General features: G+C 37.0%; 1 non-coding gene across 1 annotated transcript; it reads left to right on the top strand.

The window, feature by feature from the left end:
* Positions 1 to 7,388: 7,388 nt before the first annotated feature.
* On the top strand, positions 7,389 to 7,495 carry LOC128290812 (small nucleolar RNA R71). Its single transcript, XR_008280597.1, has one exon. It is a non-coding gene; the product is annotated as a small nucleolar RNA R71 (small nucleolar RNA).
* Positions 7,496 to 13,574: the final 6,079 nt, after the last annotated feature.

The following is a 13,574-nucleotide window of genomic DNA, read 5'->3' on the forward strand; positions in this document are numbered from 1 at the left end:
GAGTTAACAGATAAGGGGTTTGGGAGACCGAGTTTCTCTCCCTGGGGTGCCCCTGTGTTGTTTGTAAAGAAAAAGGATGGATCCATGAGACTTTGTATTGACTATCGACAGCTGAACAAGGTGAACATAAAGAACAGGTATCCTTTGCCGAGAATCGATGATTTGTTTGACCAGTTAAAAGAGCCGACAGTGTTTTCAATGATTGATTTGAGATCTGGTTACTATCAGTTGAGAGTTAAAGAGTCAGATGTGCCAAAAACCGCTTTCAGAACTAGGTATGGACATTACGAATTCCTTGTGATGCCTTTCGGTTTAACCAATATTCTGTCTATCTTTATGGATTTGATGAATCGAATCTTTCAGCCATACTTGGTTAGTTTGTGGTTGTGTTCATAGATGATATCCTAATTTATTCTCAAAAAGAGTTTGAGCATGCTGAACATTTAAGAATGGTATTACAGATTTTAAGAGAAAATAAATTGTTTGCTAAATTCAGTAAAAGTGAATTTTGGCTTCATGAATTCAGATTTTTAGGACATGTAGTTTCGAGTGATGGTATTCGGGTCGATCTGAGCAAAGTTTCAGCAATTGTTAATTGGAAACCGCCGAAGGATGTATCTGGGGTTAGAAGCTTTTTGGGCTTAGCTAGATATTATTGACGCTTTGTCGAGGGATTTTCGATGATCACCTCTCCTATGACTAAGCTGTTGCAAAAGAATTTTAAGTTTAATTGGACTGAAGAGTGTCAACAAAGTTTTGAGAAGTTGAAAGAGCAGTTGACAAAGCACCATTGTTAGTGCAACCCAAGTCGGGGAAAGAATTTGTGATCTATAGTGATGCGTCATCAATTGGTCTTGGTTGTGTTTTAATGCAATAAGGTAAATTAGTAGCTTATGCCTCAAGATAGTTGAAACCGCACGAGAAGAATTACCTGACATATGATTTAGAGTTGGCCACTATTGTCTTTGCTTTGAAGATTTGGTGTCATTATTTATACGGTGAGAAATGCCGAATCTTTACTGATTACAAAAGTTTGAAATATTTGATGAATAAAAAAGTTTTGAATTTACGACAACGGAGATGGATTGAATTATTAAAGGATTATGAATTAATAATTGATTATCATCCCTGGAAAGTGAATGTAGTCGCAGATGCCCTAAGTAGAAAATCTTTGTTTGCTTTGAGAGCTATGGGTACAGATTTGGCTATGTCTGATGATGGTTTGATTTTGGCCGTGTTAAGAGTTAGGCCACTATTTCTTCAGCAAATTTGTGAAGCTCAGAAGAATGACAGTGAATTGCGAGCCAAGCGAGCTCCGTGTGAATTGGATTGTAACTCAGATTTTTGAATCGGACCAGAGGATTGCTTAATGTTCCATGCTCGAGTATGTGTACCAGAAGATGCTGAGTTGATTCAGAAGATTTAACATGAGGCACACAGTGGTTGTTTGCAAGTTCATCCTGGTAGTACGAAAATGTACAACGACCTAAAGAAAATATATTGGTGGAATGGTATGAAGAAAGATATCTCTAAGTTTGTAGCAAAATGCTTGATTTGCCAACAAGTGAAAGCTGAACAACAAGTACCTTCAGGTTTACTTCAACCAGTGATGATTCCTGAGTGGAAATGGGACAGAATTACGATGGATTTTGTGACAGGGTTGCCTCTGACTCCGAAAAAGAAAAATGCCATATGGGTAATAGTTGACAGACTGACTAAATCATCTCATTTTTTCCCGTACGTATAGATTATTCTCTTGATAAGTTGGCTGAATTATATATTTCTAGAATTGTGAAATTACATGGAGTACCTATGTCTATTATTTCGGATAGAGATCTGAGATTTACTTTGAGGTTTTGGAAAAAGTTGCAAGAAGCTTTGGGTACAAAATTAAATTTCAGTACGTCATTTCATCCACAAACTGACGGTCAATCGAAAAGAGTAATTCAGGTACTTGAGGATATGCTCCGATGTTGTGTTTTAGAATTTCAGGGCAGTTGGGAGAAATATTTACCCTTGGTCGAATTTGCCTACAACAATAGTTTTCAATCGAGCATACAGATGGCACTATACGTAGCATTGTATGGTCGCAAGTGTCAGACTCCTTTGTATTGGACCGAGCTCAGTGAGAAATAGATTCACAAAGTTGACTTGATTAGAGAAACTGAAGAGAAAGTGAAAGTGATTCGTGATTGTCTAAAAGCTGCTTCAAATCGACAAAAGTCATATGCGGATTTGAAGAGAAAAGAGATCGAGTTCCAAGTGGGTGATAAAGTTTTTCTAAAGGTATCTCCGTGGAAGAAAATTTTAAGGTTTGGCCGAAAAGGCAAGTTGAGTCCACGTTTCATTGGGCCTTATAAGGTTATTGAAAGAGTTGGACCAGTGGCTTATCGGCTAGCCTTGCCAACTAAGTTGGAAAAGATTCATAATGTGTTTCATGTTTCAATGCTGCGATGTTACCGTTCTGATCCTTCACATGTGATTCCTCTAACAGAAATTGAAATTCGACCATATATGACCTATGAGGAGGAACCAATAAAAATTTTGGCTCGGGAAATTAAACAGTTGAGAAATAAAAGTATGGCCTTAGTGAAAGTATTGTGGAATAGACATGGAATAGAAGAGGCTACGTGGGAACCTGAGGAAGCTATGAGGAAACAGTACCTGGACCTCTTTACTGGTAAGATTTTCGGGGACGAAAATCCCTAAAGGGGGGAGAATTGTGACAACCCGAATTAGGGCCTAATCGGAATAGTGGTTTCGTGACCACAAATCTAAGATAGAAATAATTGTTTTATAATTATTTTGAGGTTTATGATATGATTTCATGATTGAGAGAAAATTTCGTGATGAAATTCTATGCATTAAGCGCTTAAGTTGAGATTAGGGACTAAATCGAATAATTTGTAAAACTTGTGTTCTAGAAGTTTTTAGTATGAAATTGCTTTGGATTATTAATTGGGAGGTCTTAAATAGCAATTTGACCAATTTCTAAGTTTATGGTCAAAAATTGGAAATGGATGGAATTTTTGGAAAGTTTAATAGTAAGGGCATTTTGGTCATTTGTATATTAAATGAAATAAAATGGGAAAAATAACAAAAAAATGGTCATCTTCTCATTTAGTTGCTGCAAAATTTTGCTCTCCTCCATAGCTAGGGTTTCTTGAATTTTCAAGCTTCATAGTAAGTGATTTCAAGCCCCGTTTTCAATTATATTTTTGTTTTTGAAATCCTAGTAGCTCGATTTAGCTTATGTTAGCAATAATTCAACCTAGGGTTCATATTTGGAAAACTACCCATAGGTGAAACTTGTGTATTTTGGTGTTTTATGATAGAATATGAGGTTTTAAAATATGTTAGACAACTTGTGCTACTCGATTTTGAGTGAAAACGAGTAAAAGGGCTTAATCGGTAAAAATACCTAATGCTTATAAGTACATGTTAGAGTGAGAATTTGATGTTTCTATAGAAGAGAAAAATGTTTAGCATGTCATAAAACATAAGAATAAGGCCTGAAATTAAATTTTTGAGCCTAGGGGCAAAATCGTAATTTTGTAAAAGTTAGGGGGAAAAAACGTAATTTTTCCATAATGTGATTTTTGGATTGAAATAAATAGTATGAGTGTTAAATGAGCTAAATGTGTTGTTATAGATCAAGAAAGACGTGGAATCGATCGTGACCAGGGAAAAGAAAAGCTTCCGGACTTAATAAAGTTTGCACCAAGGTAAGTTTGTACATGAATAATTTATCGATTTTTTTAATGTTATTTTATGTTGTTATCATATGAATTGGTGACTGTCCATAGAATGATTAAATGATGGAAACTTGCAAATTTAATTAGATTATGAATAAGTGCTAACGGTGAAAAAGGAAAGATTTTCCCGTTAAACCCTCGGAACAGGAACAATATGAATGACCCATTGTGAATACACGTGTGTAGTACTAAGTGCAGGCTACTACATACACCATACTGTTAAGTCGCATGTATAGTACTAAGTACAAGCTACTATGCGTACTCAATGACTTCGATCACGTGTGTAGTACTAAGTGCAAGCTACTACGTGTATCAAATGGTGAGGTCACGTGTGTAGTACTAAGTGCAGGCTACTACGTGTACCGGATTATTGGTCACATGAGTAGTACTAAGTGCAGGCTACTATGCGTATCAGATAGCTTCGGCTATAAGTGTGGAAAGGGGAAATATGTGTAAACAATAGTGTATTTGTTATTTTTCGGTTGAGTTCAACAGGGAGAATCGATAAAGTGGTAATATGTGAAAGTTATTATAAGGTGGATATGTGTAAATTTATGTTTATGAAAATTTAGGAGCTATGTGCTCGATAATTGAGTGAATTTTTGTATAACAAAAAGGACTAGGTGAAATTATGCAAGAGTGAATGTTAGAAATAAAACAGTGTTGGACAGCAGCAGCTACATGATTTTAAAAATTTACCAAAAATCGTGGAAGTTGAATAAAAATACAAATGATATATGACAATAAAGCTTAATGAGTCTATTTTCACATAAAAGAAACAGGGAAGCAAAAGAATTCTATATTGTGTGATATTTGAATTCTTATGAAACAGGGTCTGAATAAATTTGAGATCCCCTATTCTAACTTTAGAAATTCACCATAAATTGTAAAAAAATTATTAAGAGTCATACTTTACATGAATGGATTCCTTATTGAGTCTATTTTTAAGGGAAATAAACGACATGGTCATTGGAATTCTGTTTAGGGAGAAATTTGGTTTGTTGTGTAGTCAAACACTAAAACAGGGAAGACATTAACTAATAAACTGTACTAATTGACCCGACTAAAAATTCTAGAAAAAGTTAGTAAGTAGACATATGAGTCTAGTTTCAGGAAAAATTTACAGAATTGGATTTCGAGTTTCGTAGCTCGAGATATGATTTTTTTTATCGGGACTCCAGAAAATAGCCTGTCCTGAATATGTGATTATATACTAGTATGATTGTTTTACTTTGATAAATTGAATATCAATTTCGTACTTACTTACTAAGCTATATGCTTACCTTTTTTTCTTTTTCTTGTCTTATAGAATTACTAAGCCAGCTTGAGATTTGGAGATCGTTGGAGACCCATCCACACTATCAATACTTTTTGGTATTTTGTAAACACTATTTTGGAATTATGGCATGTATAGAGGGCTAAATCATTTTGTTATGTGTCATAATTAATTTGTTTTAAAATATTACTTTTCAAAATTTGATAATTTACTTGTACTTATGTATATCTTTTAATGTTATCTATTTTTTTTCAAGCTAGAGGAATTAATTACGTAAGATAAGATAAATGTGTGAATTCATGTTTTCGTGATCTGTAATATTCCGTACCTTGTTCCGGCTTAGAACATGGGTAAGGGGTGTGACATTTGAAAGGAGGAAGAAGATGAGCAGTGGTTTGTTTATATAGGGGAGGGGCATACGGCCTAGGGCCACGCCCGTGTGCTGTGAGGGTAGCCCGTGTTTTTTGAATTTTTTCAAATGTGGTCGTGCCCGGCTACTATCACAAGCCCGTGTGTCTTGGGCGTGTGTGGCACACGGCCATGTCGCACGGTCGTGCCTCGCGTTGTTCGCTTTTCCCGCACCTGTGTATTTTTGTACACAGCTGAATGGCACGAGGGTGTCGCACGCCCATGTCAAAGAAACATAATCGAGCCTTGTCCTTGGCACGCCCATGGTTTTCTATCCCACGCCCGTGTTCTTCCTATCAAGTTCACCCACGGCCATGTCGCACGGCCGTGGGGATTTATCGCACCCCGTGTTTTGGGGAAATCATGTCTTGCTTCAACACGACCGTCTCGCATGGCCGTGAATCTTCCCTTGTTTGGCCATGGCTTCAGACACGCCCGTGTGCCTGGCCGTGTGTGCTTGAAAACTTTGCAATTCAAAGATAAAGTTAATGATTTGAAGTGTTAGAAATTAATTAAAAATAAAGAAATCAAAATATGTTAGTGCTCAGGTTGCCTCCCGAGAAGCGCTTATTTATAGTCTAAACCCGACATACCTATCCGTTGATTTATCATGGTGGTTTGAGGAGTTCATACTCCTCGTTCCTGCTGTCAATCTTAAAATAAGGTTTTAATCAGGTGTTATTTACCTTAAAAGTGCCGAACTTGGGATGACTCACCTCCACTGCACCGAATGGAAAAATACTGAGTACCGTAAGAGGGATTTCCTCATTCGGTGTGGTAGTGACAATGTGAGGATCGACCGCTTCTAGTAAGACTTTATCGCCTACCTTAAGTTGATTAGGAGAGGTATCGGGCTTGTTTTGGCGTAGTTTCAGTTTATCATGTGTTCTCGGTTTGTGTTCTCGCCATTCGTCTAGCTCCTCTATCCGTAGCCTTCGTTCTTCATGGACGTCTTTGTTCTTTTCATGATAGTAGCGCACTGTCTCTATTGTATTGGTTTGATAAGGTTCCTACAAGGACGATTGAATATTAGTTTTTTCATCAACAGGTTTTATAGCATTATCTTGAGTCTTAGGGGTTTTGACTGAGTCGCGTGCTTGGAGTGTTACTGCATCATCACTTGCACGAAGTGTTAGCTCCCTTGTGCCTACATTAATAATGGTTTTGGCAGTTGCTAAAAAGGGTCATCCTAAAATTAAAGGTACCTCGTTATCCTTATCCATATCTAAGACGACAAAGTCTACTGGTAAATAAATTTATCAATTTTAACGAGAACATCTTCAATAATACCCTTAGGAAATATAAATGTTTTGTCAGCCAATTGTATGCTCATCCTAGTCTATTTGGGTTTACCGAGACCTAGTCGTTTAAACATTTTATACGGCATAACATTTATACTTGCCCTTAGATCAGCTAAAGCACTATTCACAGATAAACTACCAATTAAACAAGGAATTGTAAAACTCCCTGGATCTTTTAATTTGTTAGGTAGCTCGTTCTTTAGAATAGCTGAGTAGACTGTATTGGGTTCCACATGCGATGTAGCATCTAATTTCCATTTATTGCTCAGAAGTTCCTTTAAAAATTTTGCTGAATTGGGCATCAGCGAAAAAACTTCAATAAATGGTAAGTTAATATGTAATTTCTTTAAGAGTTTGACAAAATTACCGAATTGTTCTTCTATTCTATCTTTCGTCATCTTTTTATTGAGAAGTTCTACTTGATTAGAGAGCATGGTGATTGAATCGATGTTATAAACGCTGACTGTTTTTGTTGGCTTAGTCCTCATGACTTGCCACTGATAGTTGTTCAGTGACATCTAATCTATGAATTTGTAGGCAGCTTCCGGTGTTTTATTGTTGATGGTTCCGCCAGCAGCTGCATCAATCATTTGTCTTGTCGAGGGATTCGCACCATTGTAGAACGTTTGAACTTGCAGCCATAGAGGTAACCCATGGTGAGGGCACCTTCTCAATAGATCATTGTATCTCTCCCATGCATCGTAAAGTGTTTCTAATTCCATCTACACAAAAGAAGAGATATCATTGCGTAATTTAGCCGTTTTGGCCGACGAAAAATATTTTAGTAAAAATTTCTCAGTCATTTGCTCTCAAGTAGTGATAGACCCTCGTGGTAACGAGTTTAACCACAGTTTAGCTTTGTTTCTCAATGAGAAGGGAAATAACCGAAGACGGATGGCATCATCAGAAACGCCATTGATTTTGAATGTATCGCAAAATTCTAGGAAATTTGCTAAGTGATTGGGATCTTCATCCTGCAAACCATCAAACTGAACAAACTGCTGTATCATCTGAATAGTGTTAGGTTTTAATTCAAAATTATTCGCAGCAATAGCAGGTCTAACTATACTTGATTCAGTTCTTGTTAAAGAGGGTTTAGCATAGTCATACATAGTACGTGGAGCAGGATTTTGATTAGCTACAATTGCAGGAGGCAGCTGATTGTCTTGGTTTTCAACCATCTCGTCGGTTGGAGGTTGAGTATTGTCTTCTTGTTCGTTTTCTGTGTATCGTAAACTATGCCTTATTTCTCTTTGATTTCTACGAACTGTTCGATCGATTTCTTCGTCAAAAAGTAAGGGTCCTGATGGGTTTCTTCTAGTCATAAACTATAAAAACCTGCTAAGAGAAAGAAAAAGTAAATTAATAAATAATAAAATTAAATTAAATTAAATTGCAAGAAAAATAAATGGCTAAAGTAATAAAAATTTAGTTTTCCTAATATTTCAGTTCCCCGGCAACGGCGCCAAAAACTTGATGGCAGTGATTCGTAACAAGTAATAAATTTTTATAATGATGATCAAACCTAGACTAACTATTATCACGACGAAAAGGCAAACGCACCTATCAAACAATAGTATAGTAATGGCAAGACCGGGATGTCGTGCCCGAGGGAACCAAAAGTACTAGTAATAACTATCTTTTTATTATCTAGCCTAAGAAAAGGGTTTGTTTATTAAACTAATTATCTAAACTAATTAACTAATTTAATCAAAGCGAAGAGAAAGTTTGGAAAAAGACTTGAAGAAAAGCAATTGATAAAGACGACACCCAAGGAGGAATCCACCTAGATTTCACTTGTTATCTGACTCTGAATCGGACTATTTATTCACTTGACTTGATCCATGAGACTCCCTAACCTATGTTATTATCCCTATTCAAGACTAATAACGTCTAACCCCTAGATTGAATAACCGAGACTTTTCTCTAATTAACACTTTAGGGTTGCATTAGCTCAATCTATGGACTCCCATATTAGGTTTCACCCTAATCTGGAAAAATCTTGTAACCCTATTTCTAGGCGTCCGATCAACTCCGCTTAATTATGCCAAATCTACTCTTAGGTAGGGTATATTCCTCCTCTGCATAAGTACATCAATTCATGAATTAATACCCGAAATATTAACTCAAGCATTAAGAATACATAATTAAGAACAAATCAAGTATTTATCATACAATTCAAATAATAATAACAAGATCCATCATAGGTTTTATCCCTGTTAGGTATCTAAGGAGTTTAGTTCATAATAAAATGAGAGTACAACTCAAAAGTATAAAAAATAGCAAAACATAAAGAAAACTCTAAAACCCCTGAAGGAATTCTGAAAGAGATCTTCAGTCTTGGAGTAGCTCCGCTTTTGAGATGGATCGTCTGGCTTCCTTCAAGTAATTCCCGGCGTATGGTTCTGTGTTCTTGAAAAGTTCTAGAGAGAGAGGCCCCTTTCTAGGTCATACTTATGGTGTTTATATAGGCTTTTGATTGGCTTTCTTGCCCCCTAAGTATCCTTTTTCCGTGTAAAATACAACTCCTTAAAAAATGGACACGCCCGTGTGCCACGGACATGTGACGTGGTTGCCAAGCTGTGTTTGATCTGTTAAATTGCCACGGTAGTGTGGGCTCAATGGTCAGGCCGTGTGAGTCGTGGAAACCTTGGTCGACACCCTCGAAAGGCACGGGCGTGTGAGCTGCCCGTGTGGCAAGGCTTAGGCTGTGTGGTCTTCTCGATTTGGTCTGTTTTGTCCCTTTTCAGCTCGTTTTTGGCTCATTTTGACCCTTGGTGCTCTCCTGAGTACAAAACATGAAATAATCGGATTAAGAGCACCAAAATCCACAAATCTAATAGTAAACATCCATAAATATGCTAAGTATTTGGGGTAAAAATATGTATAATTTGGCGTTTATCACCTTTATTGTGATAATAGTTAGTTTTCAAGTATGATCAATCACAAGTTTAAAAACTTATCACTAGACGATCACGTCACTCGTACTTTGTAATACTTGCATAATTGTGCTACACACGGGTCTTTCTACCAAGTCAGTATATGGGCCCCACAGCTCTGTCAGGTAATGCCCGCTCATTGAGCTACTCACGGGTCTACACACAAAGTCAGTACCCGGACCCACATTACATATTTCACGTATCTCATGAACTCAGACTCAACTCATGAGTTCAGACCACTCAATTTCTCATGACTCACCATTTGTATCCTATGCTATTTCCGAGGTTCAATGGGATTTTGTATCAAACCTGATGTTGTCACACTTGTTCATAATGTAAGTTACTCTTATATCGCATTATTTATAATTTCATGGTATTTAGTAAGATTATGATACATGATAAAAATAAAACATTTAAAAGTCACATACAATGAAATATTATTTACATATGTACTTAGCTCGATGCAAAATGATGGGAATGAGCTTAATCTTCATAAACTTTATTCTTTCCCCGGTCAAGACCTGAATCACGTTTCTCTTGATCTAAAATTTCAAAAATTTGCTTATTTAATACACAAATCATTTAATTCAACCTAAGACTCATACTTTGGTAAAATGAACATTTTGCTCCTAGACTTTCACAAAATGTCCATTTTACCCTTAGACCCAAAAATCGAGTTTTATCATATTTTCTCATGCCTAACCGAATAATTTTTATACTAGGAGCAGCCCAAAATTCTCATTATATCTTACATTTATCACCTATTCTACAACTTATGAAAAATGACCCTTTTAGGGTTTTCATGAGAAATCTTTTCACAAAAGTTATTTATTTCACAACCATGATTTATTTTCTTCCATAAAATTTCAGAAAACAACATGAACTCTGTCGTGGTAAAACCCTAGACTTTCAACCATTTTGCAAAGTAGTCCCCTCATTTGAAAGCTCATGCTACAAGGGTTCTAAAAGTACAAAAATCATCAAGAAAGACCATCAAAATCACTTACTTGAGAGGGTTACAAGTTGCTAAAAATTTGAAGCTCAAAAACCCCTACAATGGCTGAAATTTCGGTGGTGTAAAGAAGAAGAGAAAATATGACAACTTTTCTTTATTTTGCTTAAATAGCTCATGTCATCCAATACCAACCTACTACATTTTTGACTTTTTGACTCTCATTGTCTCTATGATCGACCATGACATAAATAAGGGCTTATTTTCTCCTTAAAAGCCCTTAATTTTGGTTCTCTAGCTATTTGGTATGTCTATCAAGTGAAATTGAACTTTTACCCTTTATGAGGTTTAGTCCTTTTTCGCAATTAAGCTCTCAAACGCTAAAATTTATTCATCAAATTTTTCATGCACCTTTATAATCATACTGTCACACATAAAATAATATATTATTAATATAATTTCTCTGGCTTCGGAGTACTGGTTCCGAAACCACTGTTCTGACTAGACCCAAAATCAGGCTGTTACAATTCTCCCCCTTAGAGATTTTCATCCCCGAAAATTTTACTGGTGAATAAGTTTGGGTATTGGTCTCTCATAGTCTTTTTGGGTTTCCACATGGCTTCCCCGACTCCATGTCTATTCCACAAAACCTTCACGATTTTATTCCTCAAATTCTTGACCTCTCGATCCAAAATCTTAATCGTTTCTTCACCATAGGTCATATCCGGGCTTACTCCAATTTCTTCCGGTAAAATCACGTGTGAGGGGTCAGATAGATAGCGGCACAACATCGATACATGGAACACATCATGAATTTTCTCTAGTTCACGGGGCAAGGCTAATCGGTATTCTACCGGTCCAATTTTCTCAATCATCTCATAAGGTCCAATAAACCGCGACTCAGCTTGCCTTTTCTACCGAATCTAAGGACTTTCCTCCACAGGGATACTTTTAAAAATACCCCATCACTGACTTGGAACTCGATTTCTTTTCATTTCAAATTCGCATACGATTTCTGTCTATCCAAAGTGGCTCTCAAGTAATCACGAATCATCATAACCTTCTCTTCGGTCTCTTTGACCAAATCGACCCCGTGAATCTGATTCTCTTTAAGTTCTGTCAAATATAAGGGCGTTCGACACTTACGCCCATACAAAGCTTCGTAAGGTGCCATTTTCAAGCTTGACTGATAGCTATTGTTATAAGAAAATTCGACTAGCGGTAAATACTTCTCCCAACTACCTTGGAACTCCAGGACACAACAACGCAGTGTATCCTCAAGGGTCTGAATTACTCACTCCAACTGATCGTCGGTTTGAGGGTGGAAAGCTGTGCTAAAATTCAACTTTTTCCCCAACGCTTCTTGCAACTTTTTCCAAAACCTCAAAGTAAACCTTGGGTCCCTACCTAAAATAATTGATGAGGGCACTCCATGAAGCCTCACAATCTCGAAAATGTATAAGTCGGCTAGCTTATCAAGCGAGAAGTCCGTTCGCACCGGGATAAAGGGAGCTGAATTTGTCAGTCTATCAACCACAACCCATATGGCATGTTTCTTCCTCGGAGTTACCAACAAACCCGTCACAAAATCCATATTAATTCGATCCCACTTCCACTCGGGGATCATGATAGGCTAAAGTAAACCCGAAGGTACTTGGTGTTCAACTTTCACTTGTTGGCACACTAAGCATTTTGATACAAACTCCGAAATGTCTCTATTCATCCCCGGGCACCAATACATTTCCTTCATATCATTATACATTTTCGTACTTCCTAGGTACACTAACAAACAATCACTATGTGCCTCAAGTAAAATTTTCTGAATCAACCCAGTGTCTTTAGGAATGTAAATCCTACCCGAGAACCTCAAGGAACCATCGAAATCAATCCAAAAATCCAATTCAACACCTGATTCACACTGTGCTCTCTTGGATAACAATTCATTGTCACTCGTCTTAACTTCAAAATTTTCTTGAAGAAGCGTCGGTATAGCTTTTGACTCAGCTAGAATTGAACCATCCTTTGACAATGCCAATTGAGCGTTCATTGCTCTCAGTGCAAATAATGATTTTCTACTAAACATATCTGCGACCACGTTCACCTTACCCGGATGGTAGTTTATAATCAACTCATAATCTTTTAATAGTTCCAACCACCTCTGTTGTCTCAAATTTAAATCCTTATGAGTCATCAAGTACTTAAGACTCTTATGATCGATGTATACATGACATATCTCTCCGAACAAATAATGTCACCAGATCTTCAAGGCAAACACTACAGTGGCCAAATCTAGGTCATGTGTCGAATAATTCTTCTCGTGAGGTTTCAATTGCCTCGAGGCATCAACTATAACCTTGCCTTCCTGCATAAGTACGCATCCCAAACCATTTAGAGAAGCATCACTGTAAATCACAAACTCTTTTCTTGATTTGGGTTGTACTAATACTGGAGCCTCAGTAAACAACTTCTTCAACTTCTCGAAACTCTGTTGACACTTATCTGACCATTCAAACTTAACTTCTTTTTGCAATAACCTCATCATAGGAGTAGAAATCATGGAAAGTCTTTTACAAATCGTCTGTAACCAGCCAAACCCAAAAAGCTTCTAAGTTCAGTCACATTCTTTGGTGGTTTCCATTCAACTATAGTAGAAACCTTGCTGGGATCAACCCTATGCCATCACTCGAGACAATGTGACCCAAATATCTGACTTTTCGAAGCCAAAACTCACTCTTACTAAACTTGGCATACAACTGCTTGTCTCTTAGAGTATGCAAAATAGTTCTCAAGTGTTTGGCATGTTCCACCTTATCTCTAGGATAGATTAAAATATCACCGATAAATACAACAACAAAATTATCTAAATATGGCCAAAATATTCTCTTCATTAAATCCATAAATATAGCGGGAGCATTTGTTAAGCCAAAAGGCATGACGAGGAAC

This window comes from Gossypium arboreum, chromosome 3 (genome assembly GCF_025698485.1).
Source record: "Gossypium arboreum isolate Shixiya-1 chromosome 3, ASM2569848v2, whole genome shotgun sequence".
NCBI lineage: Eukaryota > Viridiplantae > Streptophyta > Magnoliopsida > Malvales > Malvaceae > Gossypium > Gossypium arboreum.